Source organism: Homalodisca vitripennis, chromosome 1 (assembly GCF_021130785.1).
Source record: "Homalodisca vitripennis isolate AUS2020 chromosome 1, UT_GWSS_2.1, whole genome shotgun sequence".
Taxonomy (NCBI): domain Eukaryota; kingdom Metazoa; phylum Arthropoda; class Insecta; order Hemiptera; family Cicadellidae; genus Homalodisca; species Homalodisca vitripennis.
This window is the reverse complement of record NC_060207.1, coordinates 143,249,004-143,274,711: the sequence shown is the minus strand read 5'-3', so window position 1 is coordinate 143,274,711 and position 25,708 is coordinate 143,249,004. Positions and strand designations below refer to the sequence as shown.

At 35.5% G+C, this 25,708-nt stretch overlaps 1 protein-coding gene across 7 annotated transcripts in view; it reads right to left on the bottom strand.

The window, feature by feature from the left end:
* Positions 1-25,708, bottom strand: part of LOC124372611 (RNA-binding protein Musashi homolog 2) — a 225,402-nt gene that overhangs the window by 159,445 nt on the left and 40,249 nt on the right. For 2 of the 7 annotated variants that reach the window (XM_046831023.1, XM_046831033.1), the window contains exon 2: positions 6,096-6,144. The exons of the other annotated variants lie outside the window; for them this stretch is intronic. The gene's annotated coding sequence lies outside the window, so the exon portion shown is untranslated. The remainder of the gene's footprint in view (positions 1-6,095; positions 6,145-25,708) is intronic. 7 annotated transcript variants of the gene reach the window in all.

Here is a 25,708-nt window from a genome sequence, read left to right as displayed (position 1 = left end):
GCACTTTCAACATATTACTACTTTTTATCACTGATATAAGAATTATTCAGCAAATACAAGATAAATGGTTTGGATGCCAGAGTTTACTCACGAGGTGTGACTGATAAACAGTAGCGGAGAACTGGTCTTGTAGATAAGCCAGGCCAACAATGAAACGTAATTGGATATCAGATTTGTTCCACACCTTGTGTTCACATCTCTTCATATTTCTGAACCTTAACCCAGACTTGTGTTTTATGTAGTAAGAACGATAAAAATAACTGAGTACACATATTGGGAGTAAAATGTAAACAAGACAAGGTCTAGCGGAGAACTGGTCTTGTAGATAAGCCAGGCCAACAATGAAACGTAATTGGATATCAGATATGTTAACCCAGACTTGTGTTTTATGTAGAACGATAACTGAGTACATCTCATTCGAACAACGTAATTGGATATCAGATTTGTTCCACACCTTGTGTTCACATCTCTTCATATTTCTGAACCTTAACCCAGACTTGTGTTTTATGTAGTAAGAACGATAAAAATAACTGAGTACACATATTGGGAGTAAAATGTAAACGAGACAAGGTCTAGCGGAGAACTGGTCTTGTAGATAAGCCAGGCCAACAATGAAACGTAATTGGATATCAGATTTGTTCCACACCTTGTGTTCACATCTCTTCATATTTCTGAACCTCAACCCAGACTTGTGTTTTATGTAGTAAGAACGATAAAAATAACTGAGTACACATATTGGGAGTAAAATGTAAACAAGACAAGGTCTAGCGGAAAGCTGGTCTTGTAGATGATAAGCCAGACAAACAGCAGAACTTAATTGGAAATAAGATTTATTTAACACATGTTGATCTCATTGCGTCAGTGGTTTCTAGAGTACTTCATTTAATTATCCATCGCAATCCAGGCTCATGTGAACAATATAGATGCTAAATATTACCTCTTAGTAGGAGAGGTAAACAAATAAGGTTGGCGGGGAACTAATCTATTCGATAAGCCAGACAAACAGCATGTCACAACTGGGTATTAGATTTATCCTTCGCTAGCTGTCTTTATTTTCGTTTCATCTATCCAGTCTACTTCAGAAAGTTTTAATTTCAATCCAGACTTAAGTGTCATTATGTAAATAGAATCTAGATATAAAGCGTACAATGAAGGTAGAGGAAGAGGTAAACAAAATAAGGTCTGGCTGGTCTTGTAGATAAGAAAGACAAACAGTGGAACTTAATTGGGTACCTGATTTATACCACACTTGTTCGTCACATTTCTTCTTTCATCTTCACAAACTATTTCACATATTTCAACTTCAATTTTAACTTACGTGCCACACAGCAAGTAAAACATAGATACTAAAGATTACCAACTATGGGGAGAAGTAAACAAAATAAGGACTGGCGGAACGCTGGTCTTGTAGATAAGCAAGACAAACAGTGGAACTTAATTGGATATCAGAACTATTCCACACATGTTGGTTATATTTTTCCCTCCTTACAAAAAGTTTTTACTTCAATTTCAAATTATGTTATATTTATTAAGTACAAAAGTACTGGCTAAACGGTATAAACAACAGATGGAGAGCTAGCTGGTCTTGTTAATTAGCTAGATAACAGCGGAACATAAAAAGATAAAGAATTTTTAGCCTCATCAATTTACTTAAGTATACTTACAGAGACTATCTACTTTTGTATATTGCGTCATAACCATATTTTAAACACGTTCTTTATCTCTCATCTACTTATGGTCGAACTATGTTCAATAGTATTATTATTTGTAAGGTATGAAATTTTAGCTATGTTCATGTAATTCATGAAAATAAGTAGTATTTGAAATCGACCGATGACAAATAAGATGCTATCGAGCCGTATCAAGTAGTAACGATGAGATATATTAAGCACTTAAGTACATTTCTACTATTTGTTGACTAGTAACGATATAAAGTACTGTGCCGGCCGGCGACGACGAGTCCCGTAACAAGGCAAGTCCACGCGCTCAAGGCCAGCCTCAGAGCCGCGGCCCGGTTTTGTTTCGCTTTGTTTCATTTGGACGACGGCCTTGAGAGCGCAGCGAGCTGGGCTGGCTTCGTGTCCAATCCTCCCAGGCCCTGGACAGCGACCTGCGTGGGCTCTTGGGCGTTAGACTCGGGAGTAAGGGCATCGCATGCATGCAGCTTTGTACAACAAGCGATGTTTTACTCTTCAGAGTTAAACGCCTTGCTTCTCCGCGAGAGGGCGATTAAAGCAGCGATTCGCGGGGGCAGTGGTCGTTGAAAGAATAGTGGTAAATAACGGTTTTAGAAACTAAGAGCCTATTTACAAATCGTTGTTGACTGGACTAGTGAATTACTTTTAATTTGGTTTACTCAAATCCATTTTGTGTGTCATTTTCTGTTGCTCCTAAGATTAATTAATGATACATTCATTTTAAGGGAAATGGAACACACAATTGATAACAGTATATTAAAATGTGTACCTTTTTACTACCTCGAATCTAAATATAGAATTTTTTAACAGGATATAAATTATTATTATGTTTTATCAATAATATCTACGTAGTATATTGGCGAAGTTTTGACGATATTGATACATAATTGATTACTACCAGTATTTGTAATGTTTAAGAACGTCTTCGTTATATTCTACGTACTATATCCGCGACAAATACAGATTTCGTAATTGTATTCGCCTAAAGCTGGAAATAGTTATACGTAATGAGAACGTGATGTACGTGTGTTTTACGTTGTTTTACGTGATGTTTTGAACTGTTCGTAACAAATAAAATTAAGTATGGTATGTTCTAAATTTCAGGCACGTTTCGTACTACAAGCCGAGAGCTTTAAATCTGACAGTTTTTGACAAGACAAAATAATTCTATTACATGATGCCATTCCAAAACTGGGAAGTACGAGATTATGAGTATATAAGCATTTTGTAAAACAGTTTTGTATTCAGAATCTTAGCTACGAATTATAGATAGGGTTGGTGGGAGGGCAGAGTGGGGAGGTTCTCTAACCAATTAACACATCTCCTATTTACATACTGATGTCCCCTCCCCACCCTTTGGGCTAATCAACTATAGCTTTGACACAGCTCGTGTCCTACAAACAGTTTCTTTGGCGCGAGACGTGTCTCAAAATATACCTTAATTAAGTATGGACCGCTGAGATTGAATATGTTGCCACCTCCGCCATGATCTTGGTTTTATACAATCTTTATGTTTTAAACTACATGAAATTATGTAATTTATAATAAGAAATCGTAACTAATGTAAATCGTGTGCTATACAACCACAAATTAATTAATTTCATTGAATAAATATACAAATCTGTCCACTACGAATTTATTATTACTGAAATATGTACTAATGATTGTTTAAGACATTCATAACAGACTGGACTTATAGTTATTATAAGGATTATTTTTTATGTTATATAGTCTTTAATTTTTATGACATGGTTTAATATGATAACATTTTGTAATCCTTTTGTACACCGAAGTTATTTGGTTTCTACAAAGACGCTTGAATAAAATAATTAACACTTTCGTAATTGAATAATTTAATATCTTTAATACGAGTGCAACACTTTAATCACTAAGGATACAGGAAGAAGAAGAGACCTCACCCGAGTAATATTTTAATGAAAACGAGCGTCTAAGGTGGAGGTAGCAGTTTTAAAGGGTGATACCGGTATTAAAAAGCGGCGAGGGGTTAGGTCAGGGGGTAGAGGGGGCGGTATATCGGATATTAGATGGTCGAGTCGGGTATTACAGCCATCCATCCAGAGTTGCACATTTCACCCGCATTCTCCCATTGTTCCCGAGACTCATATTCTGGTTGGCTTCTCTTCTACGGTCTAATCACGGGTCAATATTCCGCCTCACCTGAGCACCACTGGGCAGCCATGCATGAGTCGTGGATACAAGTCCGTCTAATATTCTGGTTGGCTTCTCTTCTACGGTCTAATCACGGGTCAATATTCCGCCTCACCTGAGCACCACTGGGCAGCCATGCATGAGTCGTGGATACAAGTTCGTCTAATATTCTGGTTGGCTTCTCTTCTACGGTCTAATCGCGGGTCAATATTCCGCCTCTCCTGAGCACCACTGGTTAGCCATGCATAACTCGTGGATACAAGTCCGTCTAATATTCTGGTTGGCTTCTCTTCTTCGGTGTAATCATGGGTCAATATTCCGCCTCACCTGAGCACCACTGGTTAGCCATGCATGACTCGTGGATACAAGTCCGTCTAATATTTTGGTTGCCTTCTCTCCTACGGTATAATCACGGGTCAATATTCCGCCCCACCTGAATACAATTGGGCAGCCATGCATGAATCGTGGATACAAGTCCGTCTAATATTCTGGTTGACTTCTCTTCTGCGGGTTAGTCACTGGTCAATATTCCGCCCCACCTGCATATAATTGGGCAGCCATGCATGACTCGTGGATACAAGTCCGTCTAATATTCTGGTTGGCTTCTCTTCTAAGGTCTAATCACGGGTCAATATTCTGCTTAATATTCATCCTATACTGAATATATTCGAACGTCCAGTTGGATATGATCACGGATAGAAGCCCATTTAATATAAGAGCTGATTTCCATTTTACAGTTTGATAAGTTAATGTTGCACAACAATTATATAAGCGACACAAGAGAACTCCAAAACTTGCTGTCAGGGATGTGATAGCAACATCTGGCTAACCAACAGCACCGTCTCCATCTTGACTGTTAACAACGTCCATTGTTTACCATTTTGGGGTTCTACCTGATGGCTGCAGAATCTTTTACTTTGAAGACGTGCCTATCAGGCAAGACTGGGTATCCTAAACACTTTACAATGTAAGACGTGCTGTTGATTGTCTACAAATTAGTGTGCTGTTAAAAGCCAAATAGAATACAGAAACATTCATCTCGTGAGTCTAGAATTGCTATTGAGATGCTTCATTCGGTTAGCAATGATTATAGAACTTGAGTAACCTTTATTATCGAACCTATAACTAATCTACAATACTTTGAAGACGTGCCTATCAGGCAAGACTGGGTATCCTAAACACTTCACAATGTAAGACGTGCTGTTGATTGTCTACGAATTAGTGTGCTGTTAAAAGCCAAATAGAATACAGAAACAAACATCTCGTGAGTCTAGAATTGCTATTGAGATGCTTCATTCGGTTAGCAATGATTATAGAACTTGAGTAACCTTTATTATCGAACCTATAACTAATCTACAAATGAAACAAGAGAGGTATAATATACATAAAAATCAAGGAGGAGCAAGGTGAAAACGGTATATATATATATATATATGTATATATATGTATATATATATATATATATATATATATATATATATATATATATATATATATACATGTGTGTGTGTGTGTGTGTGTGTGTGTGTGTGTGTGTGTGTGTGTGTGTGTGCGCGCGTGTATGTGTGTGTAATATTATAAATTAATTAGTTGTTTTAATTCAATAATTTTCATCGACACATATGCCTTTTTTCAGTGCCTACGAATTTTATTTTATTTTTATATTTGATTTATTATAAGTCCATCCATATAACCAAAACTTCTGATAAATATGTGCTGAGATTACCTACGTAGGTAATATGTGCATACAACCGGTATAATTGGTGGCCTGGAAAGGTTATTTCTTTTCAAACGGTAAACATTAAATTCACGATGGGAACGAAGTAGTGTGAGCACATTGGTTGATTTGATTACGCTAAAACATATTTAACTGTGGACAAACTTTTAATTTTGATTACACTGGTAATTAATTATCTAACAGTTATACGTAAAGAGAGTGAGTGCAAATGCAAGTTCAAATTTAATTACACATTTTTGGGTGGAAGTATTTATAAATGATAAGATGGACATAAAAACTCAGTTTATATTTTCAATAATTTTTAATCCTTATTGCATATTTTAAATGTTTTATGTGAACAAAATGAAACTACAACTTTTTGATATTTATTTATATTATGTTTTATCAACTATATTAATGGTCAAATGTACATTTAAAAAATAAATCAGTACAATATTGCATTCTACATACACATTGTTACATCATGAGATAAGATAGTCAAAATTGCTTACGTTTATAAAAGCCAGTAGAATCTTGCAATATTCCACATCAAAGTCGTACCTGCAAAAAAAGGAAAATCTGTGACAAAAGTACAAACAATCACATTAAAAATGCAAATATACAAAATCCAGTCGCATTAATCCTTGACATGATAACAAATACGCGAGAAATTATTGTTTTAGAATTAATATTGCGTTCTTAAAAATAAAGGTCATAGCTGAAGACATCACCTACTATGATTGTAATTATATTTTATCTAAATAAATACCTAGAATTCGTTGGATGCTTAAGTTCTTTTATAAAACTATAATCATATACCACGAGTCAATATAAGAAATTATTTAGAATAAGTGTACGACATATGTAGGTTTGGGTTTTGAACCACATGGATATTAACAGAGCATTTAATCGATATTGAACATAATCAATTATAATGTTGTGCGAGGTACGGTTGGGTTCTTGTGGTTAACAATCGTAACTGTACAAAATATACTACCTCTTGGTAATGGTCACGGACATGCAGGCTACAACACATCTTACAAAAACTGTGGGAACAACAGTTGCCTCATAAATATAATAGTAATGCTTTTAATTAAAAGCAATTGAGGAAACCAACACCATCTATACTTTACAGTGCAGCGGGTTTACAACTCATGGAGTAAATTTTGTAAACTGTAGGCCGGCCATTCTTAATGTAGGCCGGGCTTGAACTGTACAGTATTATGTTAGGGTCGAGGAACGAATCAATAGCCAGGGCGATCCATCACTCCATCCTGGAGAGTTCGCGAAGCCATTATTCTGCAATCGCTACTAACTCGTTTCTATATTCCGTTATTGCTCTGACTTTTGACCTGGACGGATCTCATTTTCGAAAATCATTTATTGCCGTATCCGAAATTTCTAATCACGAGTGAAATTCTTAGACAGTTCCTATTTTAGCATTCACAGCGGGTAAGCATCCAATATGTCCAAACTGTAGGTCATTACACTGTTCGTACTAGAATCCTCGAGAAATTGAATCGACGATTGAGCAATAATGTTAAAATACATTGCATAGATGATCTGACTAATTTAAACAGTTGTCATGAAATAAATAAAGGCAAAGTCCCAAAAAGGTATTACTATCAAAGATTCAATGTTACGATAACACATTCGCTACCAGAGTTTACAGTAGTAGTGAGTAATGAGCATCCAGATATACGACACTGCTCTGCCTGGTAGCCAGAGTGTTAACAAGTAGCATGTTTAATAACCCAATGACCAGTGAAATCCTCGAAAGTCTTAAAGATATATATGAAATTGGAACCATGATAATTGCAGTGAAGGCTTCTTTGATAACCTGATGTAATCGGTTTTTCAATTCGAAATTAGAATGATATTATACCAACACAAGGGTGATTAGGTCATTTAGAAGCCTTTGGTTAAACCAAAGAACGGATGCCAGATGAAGTAAGAAACCAGATTCCAGCATGACCTGAAGCCACTTTCAAAATCTGAGCTGAGCAGCATTACAAGCCCAAATCATTGGCCCGGTCAGCTCCGACAGTTGAAAGTCGGGCATCGATCGTAATGGTAATTTTTATCTGTATGACCTAACTCGTCACACCCCAAAAATGGTGACTGAAATCTTATTACAGACAGTACGTAATTATTCAGTTTTAAAATAGAATTCTATCATTGAGTTAACTTTGACTATCAAACTACTTACTTTGTCCAGTAGCACTATCAAATTCGGTTAACTATCTAATTTTTTAACCGAAGACTTATCACTAAGTCTATATTGACTATCCAGTTGTTCATTTACCAGACCTTGATTTTAAGACCGCCCTTTATTATGTGTTACATTGAATTCAAATAAAGATAATCTCACGATCAAATCGGGAAAATGCTTTTCTCTCAAATAAATCTTGCTATAAGTAACCAAGATACAACGATTTATCCTATACTTTCCGCATGGTTTTAGTGATAATTATAATTCCAATCGAATGAAAATTACCACACGATAAGAAACGATTAGTATTTTTTTTTTTTTTTTTTTTGAGGGAGAGGCAGGAAAAATGCAATTACGCACGCAGGTGGCCAGCCTGTAGTGTGGGACTCCCCTAAAAACGGGTTTACCCACTAAAAAACCTCCTCTACTCTTTAGGATTCTAACCTGGGATTGTTTATCACATTACTTCAGGCTAGGCCTAAATTTGGCTTAAGCCCGTGGGGCTCGCTCCTTATCCAGCCGCTCGGTCAAGGGATCTGGGCCACTTCGCGGTCCAGATCGGGTTTCTTTTCCAGGAGGATGCCCCGGACGAACTGTGGTAAGAAACGATTAGTAAACACTGATGCATTTGCTTAATTGTAAGATTGTACTAAAAGTTGCCATCTGCTCTTCCCACTCGTGCTGGAAAGAATATTATATTGTCCTACAATCGGTGTGATCATGCAGGGAACGTGGGCGAACAGCCCAGGTCGACAGCGATAGTACACTCGCTACAGACTACATTACTCTGCGGTTTTGTTCTCGGAAGCCCTTTTTCGGAAACCACGGCGACCGCGGGACGGGGGCGGTGGTGGGTGTGGTCTTCCCGGATCGGGAATGTTTCCAAATATAGTAGTGAGCGAGTAAAGGGAGCCTGGACCGGTATTTCGGGAGAGCAGTAGGTATATTGGTCTGCATAGTATCTTCCGTCAATGCTATGCCAAAACTGAACTTAATGAAATCATTTCAAGAAGTGAATAGAAAATATAAATAATAAGTATATCAATATTTTTTAAAAGTACAATTGTTCAGTTTTATCTATGTAAGAATGGGGTTAATATTATGCATAGAAATGTATTAATATTTTAGTTGCGTTCAATAAACTTTTCGGTTTGTGCTTTAAATTTACAACGACTTCTTGTACAGACTTTCCTCTTTATCACTGACATAGCTAGTATGGTGGGAGAGACTGCGTTACTTGTATCGGTTCAAAGATTGATCTATCTTAAATTAATTATTATAAAATATGTATTATAAGTTCCTATAAAATCTCATTCTTTTATATCTCAACCAGACCTTCACCGCAGTTTTAAACTGAGTGATTCGTACACGTCCCTTACGTTAAGGTAAATAAAATGTGTTTTGACTTTGAGTCATTAGTGAATTACGGTAAGTTGCCCAGCATCGACTGCACACTATGGTGTTCGTATATTGCGCGAGTCAGGTTATTAGTTATAATTTAATTTGATGTATAACACACAACCCCCATCCACACAACTACGGTTATATACAAAGAGTAAGATATCAGGATGATAAGTATACATGCATAGGAACCTTGAATGATTCAGTTTCGCGCTATACTCGTAATATGGAAAGACTCATAGGTTCTTTATGAAAAGAAATAGAACTCGGTACACACGTGTGATACATACCAAAACAATTTAGTCTTTTTCAGGAGAAAGACGACACTGAACATCCTAACTGACACACCTGACGTAAATCTCAGGATAGTTTAATTTAATAACAAAAACCTAACGATATATACTGGTTTGGGGTCAGATAGGCATGACGAACTCAAATTACGTACAAATCAGTCAGGGTTTCTTATTCAGCTTGTGCTATTGAATCCTAACTTCTCTTTCCTTGGATCAAAGTCGGCACTGGCTTAATCTTTCCTTGCCTCGTTTCCAGCCATACCCTCTAGCGATGAAAGTCGTGTTTAAACAAATAATGAAACTGACCCAACGGTTATGAGATAATTGGAACAGTGTGTTCAGGTGTCATTGTTTTGTAGTTTCTATTTCTTTGTTTCCATCGCAAACAAACGACTTTCAACGCATCAAACAATACTCTTTTATGATTCATTTGAACTACTGGAGCGAATCGTGTTATTTAAGTAGTTCTAGGTTAGTAATCATATCTGAAACTGAATAATTTACTATACTTGTTTGTCCTACTTTTTTGTCATCTTTGAAACTTGTTAGGTATATATGTACGTTACAAAGCAAGTATAATTTATTAGTAAAATAAGAAGTCCTTAACTTACCTTTTAACTTACTTGTATTTTTTCAATTATACAAAAAATACAATGAAAACATTAAACCATACTGTAATATATAAAACTCATTCAAACTATGGAATATTTCATCATCCACAATTATTGAGACTACACTGGTTTGAAGTTAGATGATTGACCTTTCCTCTAACATATAAAAAGGAACCGTGAACCAAAAGTTGTTATTCCATTTTTGTAACAAAAATAACTTGCGCTGCGCAAAGTTCTGGGCGTGTGATAGAGAGTGTCCGTGACTGGAGAGGATCTCCTTGTCCGCGTCCTACACAGAGTGACTCAGTCCTGGAGTCGTTATCCCATACTAGTACGCTAACAACAATACAGTCTTGCATAATGAGGCTGGTCCTCAGTGGACCGGATCACTTACTGTTGGAAAATCCAGCTGGCTTTTTTTAAATCCCTGATTATATAAACATTGCATCATCTGTTAGTTACATTGAGTATTTCAATTGGGGTGAAAGTGTTTTTATTAATGGTGCCTGTTGTAAAAAAATATATTCCTGTCAGTATGCTTACCAAAAACTAAGGAACGCAATTTAAATAATGAAAAATTTTAAATCACTCTTAATGTTAATGTGACGGGTTGGCTATGATAAAACGGCAACCACAAAAATAATTCTTAATTTTGGACTACATTTTATTCTAAGCTATCTTGCCGTTGAATTTCCGTAATATTACAATAATACACAAAGGTTTTTCAGTCATTTAATATTTTAGGCAGAACTGAGATAGGTCGAACGTTGTGGATCAGGGACGGGATGCCTTCTCACTAATACCCGCTGTAACACGTGCAGCCATTGCAGTGTTCGTTATCTAAATATGACAAGGCGACGATGGCAAGTATATGATAATTAAGTGCCGGAGCTATTGCTAACAGGGAAGGAGTAAATGTGGTGGAAATCGGGAGATTGTGAGCCTTCATCACAGATGGGGTAATGGTGTGGAATTAACAAAAGTTGGGGATGGAATCTTCTTCAATTAGCAATGGGTAGCACGCCCCCCCCCTCGGCAAAGATAAGGTGAAATATGTAGTGAGAAGATCGATGAGATTTGAAATTGGAGAAATAGAAAGCACTTACATAAATTATATAAATTCAAGCCATCGTCTTTTGGACAACGACATAATCGAGGTTTAATTACTACACAATAAAGCGCGGAAATACGATTTCTGATTTTCAAGTGAACAAATGTTACACCCAGAGTTTATTATTTTGTGAAAAGTGGACAATTAAATAAGAATAAAACCTATAAACCACAAAACTACTACAAAGGAAAGCTCCTTTAAATTTAGAAATTCCACTGACTCAGTAGCGGGTCTACCTCATGAATTATTAATGGATTTTGTAATAGCACCTAGATTTAAATATCCTTGAAAAGACTTCATTTACTATTATATATGCACAAATTATTCTCTGCAATAGTTATTACAAAATCTGAATGTGATTTATGTGAGATTAGATTAGTGATCAAAAGAATTCAGCTGGTCATGTCCATGCTAAGGTTCTAATTAATGATGAAATATGTTTCTCACTTCAAACTATCTGTATTAAGTTTGGAAATTACATCGTTAAAGAGTTAATAGTGCATATAAATATAGTAGCATTGGATATTTTGTACTGAAAATTCCTTATGCGCTAATATATCTATTATTACTAATCTTTATTATATATACTGACGAAAGAAGTCTCTTCCATAATATTATATCAAAGCATTGGACAATAGGAATATTTTCAGAAAATATATGAAAAAGTTTCTATAAGCAACAATGACACAAGCTTTTCTAAAAATAGGTAGAAGTAACAGAAGATTGAGCGAACGAAACAAGTCTACATAAAGACAACAATTTCTTATTAATTTGACCTAATGTTGATAAGAAAACTATTAGTGGTATTATATAAGTGTATGAATAGGATATAATAAAAGGTAATAATTTATTCCGCATGTTTAGTTCTTGTAATAGTTGGACAAACATCGATTTATCAATTCGATGTGAAAGAGTTTAACAGAAATGAGAATTCTTTGAAAAGAAAACGTGACAATAAAATACATTAAAATATAACAAATTAACTAAACAATGAGAATATATTGGATCTATAAATTGTGCATCGAGCAGTGTACATTTGTGCAAAACGGCCAATGACTGCGTTAACTAGTTTCCAACTATTGTAATGACAAACACTCCGGCCGCCATACAGTGAACAATGTGTTACTAGCTGCGGGACCTAGTTAAATGTTTCGGACAGGGTCGACACCAATGTGTCACTGTACAAACGTCAAATTAATGCAATATTAGAATAGATTCCAAAGCACATGCGCGCTAACAATGGCGAGCGAAATACAGTTTAACGAGAATTTGTAATGTTTTCATTTGATAAAGTTCTTTTTACATAAACGTGCTCAAAGCACAACTTTGCAAAAATATTAAAATGTGTTAAATTGCTGAATTAACATTACTATTATATGCAGTAACGCTTAATTATTTTCAATGTAAATAAAACATAAGTAATAAATAGAATAATATATTACTGTTATTGCCAAACAAAATGCATCAATATAATAAACGCGTCTTCCTTATATTCGAGACTCTATTGTTACAATCTACCAAATGTAAACTAGAGTTTTTAGAGACTCTCTTATACGAAATAATAAATGACAGAAAACAGAAATAAAAATGACAGATATTTCAAAGTAATTTGTCCGCTCAAATATAATAACAAACTGATATGTTCATTAAATTTGTCAAGACATAATAAAATGTAATATTTCTTATAAATGAGTCCCTCACGTAAAAATAAACTTAAATAACCTAATAACGGCAAAGGAACATTGTAACGGTAGTTCATTACGTTACTGACAAAGGTTTCAAGTTATTCTCTCTTTATAAGCCATATCTCTCAATTTAATGCTTGTCTCTCGTAACACGAAACACGATTCATTCCAACTGTTTGAAAATACTGTAATCCAATGTTACGTAACGAGTGTAAGAGAAAATAGTACATCATTTTCTGAAATAACTACACGTGTTCGGGTACTTTGGCACTACGTAATGATGCGTATAGAAATCTCAAATCACAACAAAATACTAATTAACCGAAACCTGATTAGTAACAGAATTTTCGAGTCAACCGAATCGATTCTCATTATTTTCTTTCTCTTACATGTATAATTAATTGGCGACTGTAGATAAATACAGCTTCTATGCTTTCATCGGTGAACGTTATACTATAATAAAACTACTGTATTATAAAAATTCAGTCTACGTATTAGACGCGTGCTTATTAAAAGGATGAATTTGTGTATTATTTCTAACCATATGTTTGGATTAACAAAATTACCTCAGTTCACATTTGGTTAAACAAGATTCTAGTGAAGTAAAGATGTAGAAATTTAGAAAACGTTATGCAACAACACAAAAACAAGAAAAGTTTAATCATGCAAAAAAGGAAATGCAAGGGGAAATGGGGTGGGGAGTTGTAAGGGAATATTATTAGTATGGTTTATATACGTTATAAATTAGTATAATTAGTGTTTGGTTAGTATTGACTATATTTTCTTTAGGTTGAATGGAAAAGAGCCACAACTCTGCCTCAACAATATAGATATTTCATTTATCTTTTTCATTTGAAAAAACACATTCTTTAACCATTACACCGTTCTTATTATAAAAGTAAGGCAAAGGATTTCAGAGGAAGAACAACACTGTTAGAGAATGAAAAAATAGCACCTACATCAAAAAGACAAACTATGACAGCCTTCTCTTTATATCTGAGAGACGAAGTGCCTGTCAGCATCCGTGTAATGTTGCGTGGTCGGGGCGTGTTTCATAACATTGTACTCTGGGATACCTGAGCAGCTGTCTAATTATTGTCCACTAAATAAAATCATGTTAAACTATATTTAACCCGAGTCAGTGTAACAGTCATTAGTACTTGAAAAGTATATAAGAAGATGAAAAAGGTATTTTTCACTGCAGCAGTACCCAAAATAAGCAAATAAAAATACATTAACTCACATTTTAATCTCAGTTAATAATTTTAGCTACTTTCAATAAATCAAGAAAGTTCAATAAATTAGGAGTAGCCAAGGATTTAATTAAATAAGTCTCCGATTATAACTTATAATTTTTAATTAATAATTCTAACAAGCATTCAATTATAGATTCTTAAAATTGGTAATGTTGTGGAATATTACGATGCAAAGCATTCCATAACGAAAATAATATATTAGGATTTAAATTTTAAAACAAATTGTACACATTTAAAATAGATTAAATAACTTAACGAAAACTAAAAATGGTTTATAATCTTATACGTTCGGTTACTATATTTACTTTTCATTAATATAAAAGTTCATGTAAATTGGGTCGTGTTTGAACATCAGTTATACATCACTGTGTAAAGCATGTATGCTTACGTGGTTCAATGTCGTTATAAGTGTTTAATTGAATCACTACAAAAATTATAAATATAAGATTGAAAAGCTTTCTTCACGGTTCTAAAACTAAACATACCTCTCACATGTGCAAATTTAATTCATGTGAGCGTTCATTAACAATGTTGTTTCATTAATTGAAATAATTTTAAGCTAGTTACTTACGCACATAAAGGTGTATACAGTAAAACAAAGAGACTTTGACCAAAATAAAAATAAATACTCAGTGGTTAAACACTCCAATCTCCGTTCTGGATTCGAAAGCGTCCGCATTATGTGAGATTAACAGTTATTAGGTCCAATAATACCTTGTATTAGTAACATGAAATGGGAAAAACGAAATTTAGTTTATAAGCCTATACAAAGAAGATTTTGTACATTGTCATCATACGGGGTTTTGAAAGCAATATATTATTATTAATTTTAGTACTATATCATACTAGTTTATAAGCAATACTATACATGTTTTTATGTTTCAAGTAGGTTGTCATACTTCTGTTGGGTTTTCCTTCATGTTACATCAAAATAAAAATATTATTAAAAATTTACATTCCTATCTACCGTACATTGGGTTAAACGAACTGAAAATTTTAAATTGCCATAAAACCAAATTTGTCACATTTATAACGTGAATTATAACTAACATCTAAGTTTTCCAATTCCCACAATTCAATTCGTGAAATACGAGGGACTTGCTGACGGTAAAAACTAAAACTAGCAGTAGAACACGTCTGATTGTACAAGCAGTGGAACGTGGTAGGGCTGTAACGTGGTTGGCTATTCGCTAATCAATCAATGATCAACACGACAAAACCGTGATCAATGTGGCTTCTTCTTAAAAACTAAAACTACCAGTAGAACACGTCTGATTGTACAAGCAGTGGAAGGTGGTAGGGCTGTAACGTGGTTGGCTATACGCTAATCAATCAATGATCAACACGACAAAACCGTGATCAATGTGGCTTCTTCTTAAAAACTAAAACTACCAGTAGAACACGTCTGATTGTACAAGCAGTGGAAGGTGGTAGGGCTGTAACGTGGTTGGCTATACGCTAATCAATCAATGATCAACACGACAAAACCGTGATCAATGTGGCTTCTTCATCACAGTGCAATCTTTGAAAATTCCTCGCTATGTTCTTTAATGGAGTTATTTTCCTTCTTGATTATTTCTTATGCCTTAACGAATTCTATGGCATGATTTGTTTTGTAATTGTGTTCCACTACGGTCTATTTTGTTCATATCCTGGCGTTTATTTTACTTAATGTGTTCCTACAAAGGATTTCAGCATCATAAAAAAGTTATACGAAAATGTAAATTATTAATTTTTAATAAAGTTGTATCTGACTGTATAAATCCCATCTCCATACATAAGATTCAGGCATTCTGAACAGTGAATAATGCAAAACGTGAAGTTGAAACCATTATAGGTCTAACAATTATTTAAAGATATCTTTAACAAAAATAAAATATAGTTTACTAAAATATCATGTAATGAGTGATGACGACTTTTGAAACTATTCCATCGAGTTTCAGCAAAAACTCACAAGGGCGTTGTTTAACACGAATAAAAAATATCATTGGCGTTTCTCCTTCCTAGCTACTTAAGACATCTTTTTAAATCAGGCGATTCATGATTACTTTTCAGATAGTTTACCACGAAGCAGAAAAGAAATGCTGACTGAGTGATAATATGATATGCTGTCAACTCAGACGCCACCCTATATTTAATCTCAGCAACAATGGCAGCCTTTGCTTATGCGATCTAGAGCGTCCCAATGAGACTTTCTGTCTTTGAACAGAGTATAACTAGGCCATTAGTGGAAGTTTAAGAATTGCTGCGGCGTTGAAAACCATATTCCTAGTGTTTGAAACGATGTCAAATTCTCATTAGGGTGATATGTAAACCGAATTATACTATTACAAGATGAGAAAGAAGTAACAGTTTAGGACTGGCAACAGTTTCAATAATTTTTTAAAGTATTTCGGTAATTGTAGGTCTAAGGGCTGTGGATTTCAACGATTTTATTACAATTTCTGTTTTAAGAGATTCACATTGAGAGTATCTAAAGTGCAAGTTTCATATCATTGACGTGAAAGCAGGTAATACTTGATCTCCTTATCCTCAAGGTTGATTGATAAGGTTCTTTTCTTACTCAGGCAACTGTTCAAGGCTGCAGGCTCCTCTACAATGTCATCACATAATTGTGTCTGAAATGAGTGAAACGCCGCTATTGTGATCGGCCCAACTGCGCTGAGAGCTGCAGGCCGGCGCGACGTATTCTGATGGGAAGTGTACCAGTGGTGAATGCGCGTACAGAAGGAGCACAAGCACAGCCGTGCCGTGACGATGAAAGCACCGAGTGACCGCTCCACTTTATCGTTCCTTTCACTCAAATTGCCGCTGCGCGCCCGTCCACCGGGTCCAGCTCCAGTCTCCAGTTCCAGCCTCCAGTTCCAGCTCGCCGGTTACGCGACAAGCGAGGCGAAGCGAGTCGTCGCGGTCAGAACCGGTTGCTAGCGCGCCAAGTGAGCGCATAAATTTCGCCCTCGCCGCCGCGCCGTGTTGTGGAAGAAAGTGGCCGAGTTTAATAATGCACAATCAGCGCAGTGACTTACAACAGAGCTTTCAGCCTCGGACCGGCATCTGATTATTTCATGAGGTCGGCAGGGCGGGGGATATGGCGATTTTATTCCGATCTTCATAGCCAATAGTCAGCAGTACATCTTGCACATCTTTGACGAATTTCATACTAAAACTGTATAATTCCAACTAAATGCAATGCAACTGTTACATCTACTCTCCCAAAAGATTGCCTTCTGTTATCTTCACAAAAGAGAATACACAAAGTGTGTAAAAGTATTGTACTTTTAATTATCACTGTTTTCATATGTATGTTCATAATATATAATTCAGTTTGACTATCATACTTTTTACATAATTTAAAATAAGTTGAAGTAAGCAAGATCTTAATTATTCGTACACCCGTCTCCACACGTAATGGTAATTCTGAACTAAACCTATGGGAACAGGTTTCACATTTATGATTAACAAAAAATTAACATCGGAAAGAAACCGAAGAACCGCATGACGTAATGGCGACCACAATGCAATTTAATAATTGACAAGACTCCCGACAAATAAGAATTCACCACTAGAATGAACAAACAAAAAGTTTCTTAGAGTAAATGGTTTTACATCTTAAGCAAAGACAGCATTACGGAGACTACGTAACTTCTGCAGAAGTTAAACAATTGTATCGAGTCTAACGAACTTAACCTTGCGACCGACGCCCAAAATACATTCTGTAATTCCCTGAAACGCTTTAAAAGTTTGATTAGGTTTCTCTGGATAACTTTATAATTAGTTTGTTTTAAACCACAATTCCACGCCGCGCCCGCGCCGCTTCACCAAAATAATCACCGCGTTGTTTACATTGAACAACAACAGGGCGCGCGTATTTGTTGTGTGTCGGTTAGTTTAGCGTGTTTTACAAGTCTCACGTCAGCTGATAAACTCACTTTACTAACACATGAGAGCCTGTTTACCAAAATAACTTATTTATATAATCTCTCTTAATTATTTTAAAAAAAATATAAGGAGAAATAATTATATGTTTTGCAGGGAGTGTTTAGAGTTGAGTTTATAATGCAGCTTCCGAGATGGGCGTGGCCCAAGAAGTATTACAGACTCTCACCGACACAAGAGATCTCGCACGCTAACTCATAGCCCAGATGGCCGTGGCTCTTGTAGTATTATAGACCCTCACCGACACAAGAGATCTCGCACGCTAACTCATAGCCTAGATGGCCGTGGCTCTTGTAGTATTACAGACTCTCACCGACACAAGAGATCTCGCACGCTAACTCATAGCCTAGATGGCCGTGGCTCTTGTAGTATTACAGACTCTCACCGACACAAGAGATCTCGCACGCTAACTCATAGCCTAGATGGCCGTGGCTCTTGTAGTATTATAGACTCTCACCGACACAAGAGATCTCGCACGCTAACTCATAGCCTAGATGGCCGTGGCTCTTGTAGTATTATAGACTCTCACCGACACAAGAGATCTCGCACGCTAACTCATAGCCTAGATGGCCGTGGCTCTTGTAGTATTACAGACTCTCACCGACACAAGAGATCTCGCACGCTAACTCATAGCCCAGATGGCCGTGGCTCTTGTAGTATTATAGACTCTCACCGACACAAGAGATCTCGCACGCTAACTCATAGCCTAGATGGCCGTGGCTCTTGTAGTATTACAGACTCTCACCGACACAAGAGATCTCGCACGCTAACTCATAGCCCAGATGGCCGTGGCTCTTGTAGTATTATAGACTCTCACCGACACAAGAGATCTCGCACGCTAACTCATAGCCTAGATGGCCGTGGCTCTTGTAGTATTACAGACTCTCACCGACACAAGAGATCTCGCACGCTAACTCATAGCCCAGATGGCCGTGGCTCTTGTAGTATTATAGACCCTCAAGTTAGAAAAGGGCTATCGCATGCATACTCCCCTGTATGTGGATTGAAAGGTTTTGACAATTTTTTTTCAGTTCAGTTAATTTTATTACATTTATTTAATAGTTTTTGTTATAAATAATGACTTCAATATAGGGTTATGAAATTCGAAAATAAGATCTAGAAACTTGAAAAAAGGCCAGAACCAGGTTTCCAAGAATCCAGTATATTGTCATTCATTTTGTCACCACTAGCACTTCAGTTCCGAAGGTGGTATGGTGTTAATCATAAGTTGAGTTTCACACTATTTTTAGCTATTACAATATATACAAAGTATAAACAATATTTACTTGCGGATATGCTATATGGAATTAGTAATATTTTTCTTGTTTAAACTTAAAGCCGAGGGTGAACTCATATATACAACAATAAACACGAGCCTAAACGTATAAAAGAACGTGTCAGATGAGGCGGCACTTTCTCCACAGCAAGCTACATCTATAAAGAAGTTTACATCTGGATTGGACCGGTCATAAAACGAGTTGGGCCGTCGCGTCGTCGGTGCATAGCAGCGGCGAACAGCTCATAACTGCGCCGGAAACAGGCAACAGCTGCTGGGATAAATAGGGTCCGGTCGTTGCCAAGTGAGACAGACAGACGATCTTGTACTTCTCGAGTGGAAACTTACGTATTACTGACCGGATATCACCGTATACATATATGAAGGGAGAGGTGAATAGTAGGGTTTATATGTCCGTTATAATTGTAGTTCACGGAACAGTCAAAGGTACCCTATATTTTAATTTACTAACGGCAAAGAACCGTTTAATACAAATTTAATGCCGGACGAGGTACACGTAACACATAGTTCTCGAAAGTTGTGAGAGTGCATTAGTTTCTAAAGTAAATTCAAATTACTAGGTCCACGTGCTGAACATTAGCCATGTTTGGTTTCTAAAATAACATTTATTTGAAAAGATGCGGTTAAATTAGTGGAATTCTCTTTCAAAGAAGGGCTTTTTATTTTTAAGAATTTTGAGTTCAAATTAATATTAATAAAGTAACCAAAATACTTGCAAAATTCCACTTTGTATGACCATCATAAACGGTACAGTCAATAGAAAGCCATAATATGAAACTTTAAAATGTTCGTAGTTATAACAATTTAAATTTGTATATTAACTAAAATCTATGTTTTCCGTCTGATAACATATCGAAACATTGCTTATATAACCAAATTCTTGATATAATTCGGCCTTACTATGGACAGATTCAGTCGACAGATGTCAAAGTTTCGGTGTGAACAGGAAAACTTAGCCTAAGGACTAACAATTTGATATGATGTCTTCATATATTTCTTGCATAAAAATAATATAACTTTCTACAAGGAAATAGGGCGACGGGTGAAGAGGTTCTGGACTAAAGTTAAAAAGGTGGTTGGTTTTAGATTAGTGTTTTACCCCTTGTATTATAAAGATTTTCTCCGTTATCTAGATTAGTTTTGTATTAAGAATAGACTACTAGAGTTTCTTTCATTAAACGAGCGAGGTGACGTTTATCTCACAACTCTCTGATATTTATCGTCTGTCAGTACCACAAATACGTCTAAACGTTTTGACTATATGGCACAAAGAGTCTATTGTAACTATATTAATTAGAGTATTCAATTATACCCCATATGGTAAATAATTAATCAATGGTTATTAATAAAACCAGTAAAAATTGAGTAAAAGTTGCCAATGTTTGTTACACAGCTCTCCACTTGTTACAAGGAAGGTAGTTAGTTAGTTGCAGGTTGTTAAAGAAAATAATCTGAGCTGGTTTATGGTAAAGATACACTCATATCTCCTCTTTGACAGCGTTCTTTATCTTTTTCTGAATATTCAACAAGTAATTACGTAGGGATCTGCATAATGTTATTCTTAACTTTACGATAGAACATAGAATAACTTAAATGTACTAATTGAACTGTGTATATGTCTTATTTTCTTCTCTACATCTGAACATCAAACATGTTACACTAATCACAAGAGTTCGCGGCGATTTACAAGCTTTTTTGTTTTAGTTTCTGAATAATTGTACTCTAGCCTCGAGCTGTACATAACATTACGTACATCGTCAAGGTTTTTTATAATAATTTAATTAGAACTTATCCTACTTCAAGAGTCTTTATGTATTTTATATTCCATAAATTGCATTGTTTTTCGATGAAATAAAACATAGCCAATGAATAAATTATCAAACTGTATGGTATACTTCATTGAGACTTAAAAATTTCGTACGGTAGCAAATCATAGATTTGAAATATTTTGGGAATGTCAAATAAAGGAATAAACAATAAATTAAACAATGTGTACAAAAAAGTTGATGGGTTTGATCCTTAAAGAAAAACAGGCAACATAGAAATGAATCAGTTTATGAATAAATTTGTCCTATTTCGTGCATGTTTGTGTGTAGTTTCATTTGACAATTTATAACTGAAAAACTATTTGTAATTATTAATTCTGTTCTGGATGGTTGTCTTGTTGTTATTTTATACACTCTTCGGAAATGATTGAAAGACATTAAATAATTGAAATCATGAATGATAGCAAAGTTAATCTTGTTAAAGTTTCATAATCCGAGATAAACATTAAAAAAAAAATAATAAACCGATTCATCAAAGTATCGATGGATCCAGCAAAACGATACGACAGTGTCTGCGCACAGACAGAACTTTGACCTGTTTACTTCTAAATTAATAACATTCTTCCTTGAACCAAGAGGATCCCATGTACCAAGGTCCAAGTCTCTATGACGTTTCTATCAAGAGTTATCGCACAGACAGAAGAGAGACGGAGTTCCCTTTGACCTTTTTACTTCTAAATTAATAACGTTCTTCCTTGAACCAAGAGGATCCCATGTACCAAGGTCCAAGTCTCTATGACGTTTCTATCAAGAGTTATCGCACAGACAGAAGAGAGACGGAGTTCCCTTTGACCTTTTTACTTCTAAATTAATAACGTTCTTCCTTGAACCAAGAGGATCCCATGTACCAAGGTCCAAGTCTCTATGACGTTTCTACCAAGAGTTATCGCACAGACAGAAGAGAGACGGAGTTCCCTTTGATCTTTTTACTTCTAAATTAATAACGTTCTTCCTTGAACCAAGAGGATCCCATGTACCAAGGTCCAAGTCTCTATGACGTTTCTATCAATAGTTATCGCACAGACAGAAGAGAGACGGAGTTCCCTTTGACCTGTTTACTTCTAAATTAATAACATTCTTCCTTGAACCAAGAGGATCCCATGTACCAAGGTCCAAGTCTCTATGACGTTTCTATCAAGAGTTATCGCACAGACAGAAGAGAGACGGAGTTCCCTTTGATCTTTTTACTTCTAAATTAATAACGTTCTTCCTTGAACCAAGAGGATCCCATGTACCAAGGTCCAAGTCTATATGACGTTTCTATCAAGAGTTATCGCACAGATAGAAGAGAGACGGAGTTCCCTTTGATCTTTTTACTTCTAAATTAATAACGTTCTTCCTTGAACCAAGAGGATCCCATGTACCAAGGTCCAAGTCTCTATGACGTTTCTATCAAGAGTTATCGCACAGACAGAAGAGAGACGGAGTTCCCTTTGACCTTTTTACTTCTAAATTAATAACGTTCTTCCTTGAACCAAGAGGATCCCATGTACCAAGGTCCAAGTCTCTATGACGTTTCTATCAAGAGTTATCGCACATACAGACGTACAGACAACGACAAGATTTCAAGAAGGCGCTGTCTGGTTCTCAATAAATACCGTTATGTTACAAATACTAGTGTTGGCTGAATGGCTAATAAACTCATCTAAAGGATGTGTAACTACTAACCAGATATCAAATTTGGTTTGTATTTGAATTTAAAACATCAATGGTTGAAAAGAGCGAATTTTAAATGTGTAACATCAACCTTTTTATCAACTGATAAATTACCCTAAATTGTACACTAAAAAGCACAAGAAGTGAGAAAAATTGCACAAAAAGTCTATTAGTTATTTTCGAGCAATAAACAGAATTAACAATATTTCTACTGAATAAAACTGAATTCTAAGTTTGATGCTTGAAACTGATTATTGTAGATGTCATTATAAACTTCAAATTATGGTTGTAACTTAAACTTCCTATCCATCTGTTTTTGTCCGTCTAAAAGTCTGGTCAAACTTTTGATAAACAATTTCGTTGAAGTAAATTATTTTTAGTCAATAGTATGAATAAAACCAAAACTCCCGTTAGGGAAATGACTGTTAATGGTAGGGCAAACTGAATTAACCATTTTCTGAACTACTGGTAAACAAATTTCCGCATGCAAACTAAACTTTTAGTGATGTTGTGTAATCGGCTTAACGAGGCAACGATTATTACTATCGAACTTGAGATAGTATCGAAGGTCACAGGCGACCTTGGGACCCCACCTATACCTCGAGGCCTGACCAAGGAGCGAGGAAAGGTACCATAGTGACGGGACAACAGTCAGTTCGTCTAACGAAATCACATTTCGACTTCAAATAAAGTTTATTTTTTTTGTCTTTAAATTTAATGTGGATAGAATATTTGTTCCAAAAATAGCCGGATTGGTACAATATCTCTGCTAATGAACACCACAAAATGAAATTTGCTGAATGTTAGACTTTACACGGCTTAACTCCGGATTCAAGTAGCGCATATGAGCTATTGTGGCGCCCTCGTGATACACCAGCTATAGAGGATGAAATACGGATAAACAGCGTTTTAAGTGTTTTATCAAGACTATTCTACTACTTTGAAAAATACGTTTCTAGTCATCTGTATAGTTTAGATACCTCTTAAGGAAATTGATATTGAACCATAGCAATCAAAATGAAGGAATGGATCGAATGCTATCATAGAATACCTGAAGTTTATCATAGAAGAAAACAAATAAAGAATAGAGTGAAAAATTCATGGCAAAATTCGATTTGATTACCACACACTCTCGCGCTGTATTACTCTGTAGTTCAAAGGAATTGGGAGTCAACTAATTATTCAATAGCAAAACTATTAGTTTGACAACAGTCGTATATATTAATTATCATACAATATAAATGCCATTAAGATAAATAAACTAAGTAAGGTTAACATATATCTTACAGCAGACACAGATTTCAATTATCAAATAATATAAGAATAAATCATATAGCGCAATTGCTTGCACAACGTGCGTACATAGTTCAATAACAAGATTCTGAATTATAAATCATACTAACTTATAACAGCCGATATTTTGAATTGAACAGTATAACTTCTCAGCCATTAAAAAAATAAGGTATCTTTTTTACGTGAAGAGACAGGGTACTACATTTCGTCCCTATACATAAACAGTCAATTTTCCATTACAGGATGACATTCTTCAAATGGTAACAGTATCATCAAGGTGGGGACTGGAAAATCATGAAAAGGACTTAACCCCGACTAACAGGCTCAATGCACACTCTTCACTTTTTTCATCCCCAAAGAAGAAATTCAACTGAGAGTTTGAAATTCAACTGAGAGTTTGTCAACAAATGTTACAGAAATCCAACGATACTTTTGATTTAAAGAAAATGCGGAGTGTATCCTAAAATAATCATCTGCATAAAACCTCTTGAAATGTATTTAGTAAATTTAGTTGTACAGTGATCGGGACTCTCGTTGAACGACAACAGAATACTACGACTATGTAAAACTGAAACGAGAGAACAATGAGTAACCGCATGAGCGTGACCGTGATGTGAGTAATTACCATAACACTAGTTAACAGCATTCACGCTGGATTACTCTGTCATCAAATATTTCACTCATTTCAGCTTAGGAGCGTGTTTTATTTCCATTAGTCCTCCTCATTCATCAACCTTTAAAGGTTAAATCATGTTGCAATACCATTTATATATTTTATTTTGTTATTAATCTACTGATTACAATATTTATATTTTTATTAAAAGTGTAATCACTTCAGAAAAATATGACATCTAAGGTTCCTCTTTCATTTCCAATACCACCAGAATAAGTGGGGAGTATAGTCCTCTTAAATCCCCTTAGTGGTCTACTTAAATCTTCAGTAATGTTAACTAGTGTGTGACTTTTACGATTCTTAATTTTTATTTTTTAAATCTATCTTTATTCCACTGTATTGATTTAGCTTGGCAATATGCTGATGAAGTGAACACCTGCCTGTGAGGGTAAGTGTTCATAAACCATCGTTCTGTGTCTCCCAGTATGGTAGTTTACGCTGCCCCTAGTATCGTACCTGTGTATGTCATGGCTTCTCGTTAAGGTAAATTTAGCCATACAGAACACTGTTTCCCAAATGTGTAGATTAGGCAGCGTTAATAGTTGCACTGTTTTGAAAGTCTTCTTACACGACTATCTCTTTATGTTTCAATTTTGTAACGGTTCCAACAACTTTTTACTGGAGTTTAAAAAAGGATGAATGGGTTATTTTCTGGAGTAATTTTAAAAGATTCCACTGTTTTTACGGCGATTATTTATTTATTTGATTTGATTTGGGACCAATGGAAATAGAAATAATTAAAACATTGTCTACGTTTATTCAATTAGAAAACAACTACTGCGACTTGTGACTGGCTAGATTTTTCAGAATAACTAACTAGTGGACTTTGATTGATAAAAACAAGGCAGAGTTCTATCGTAGTGACAAAGTAAGCA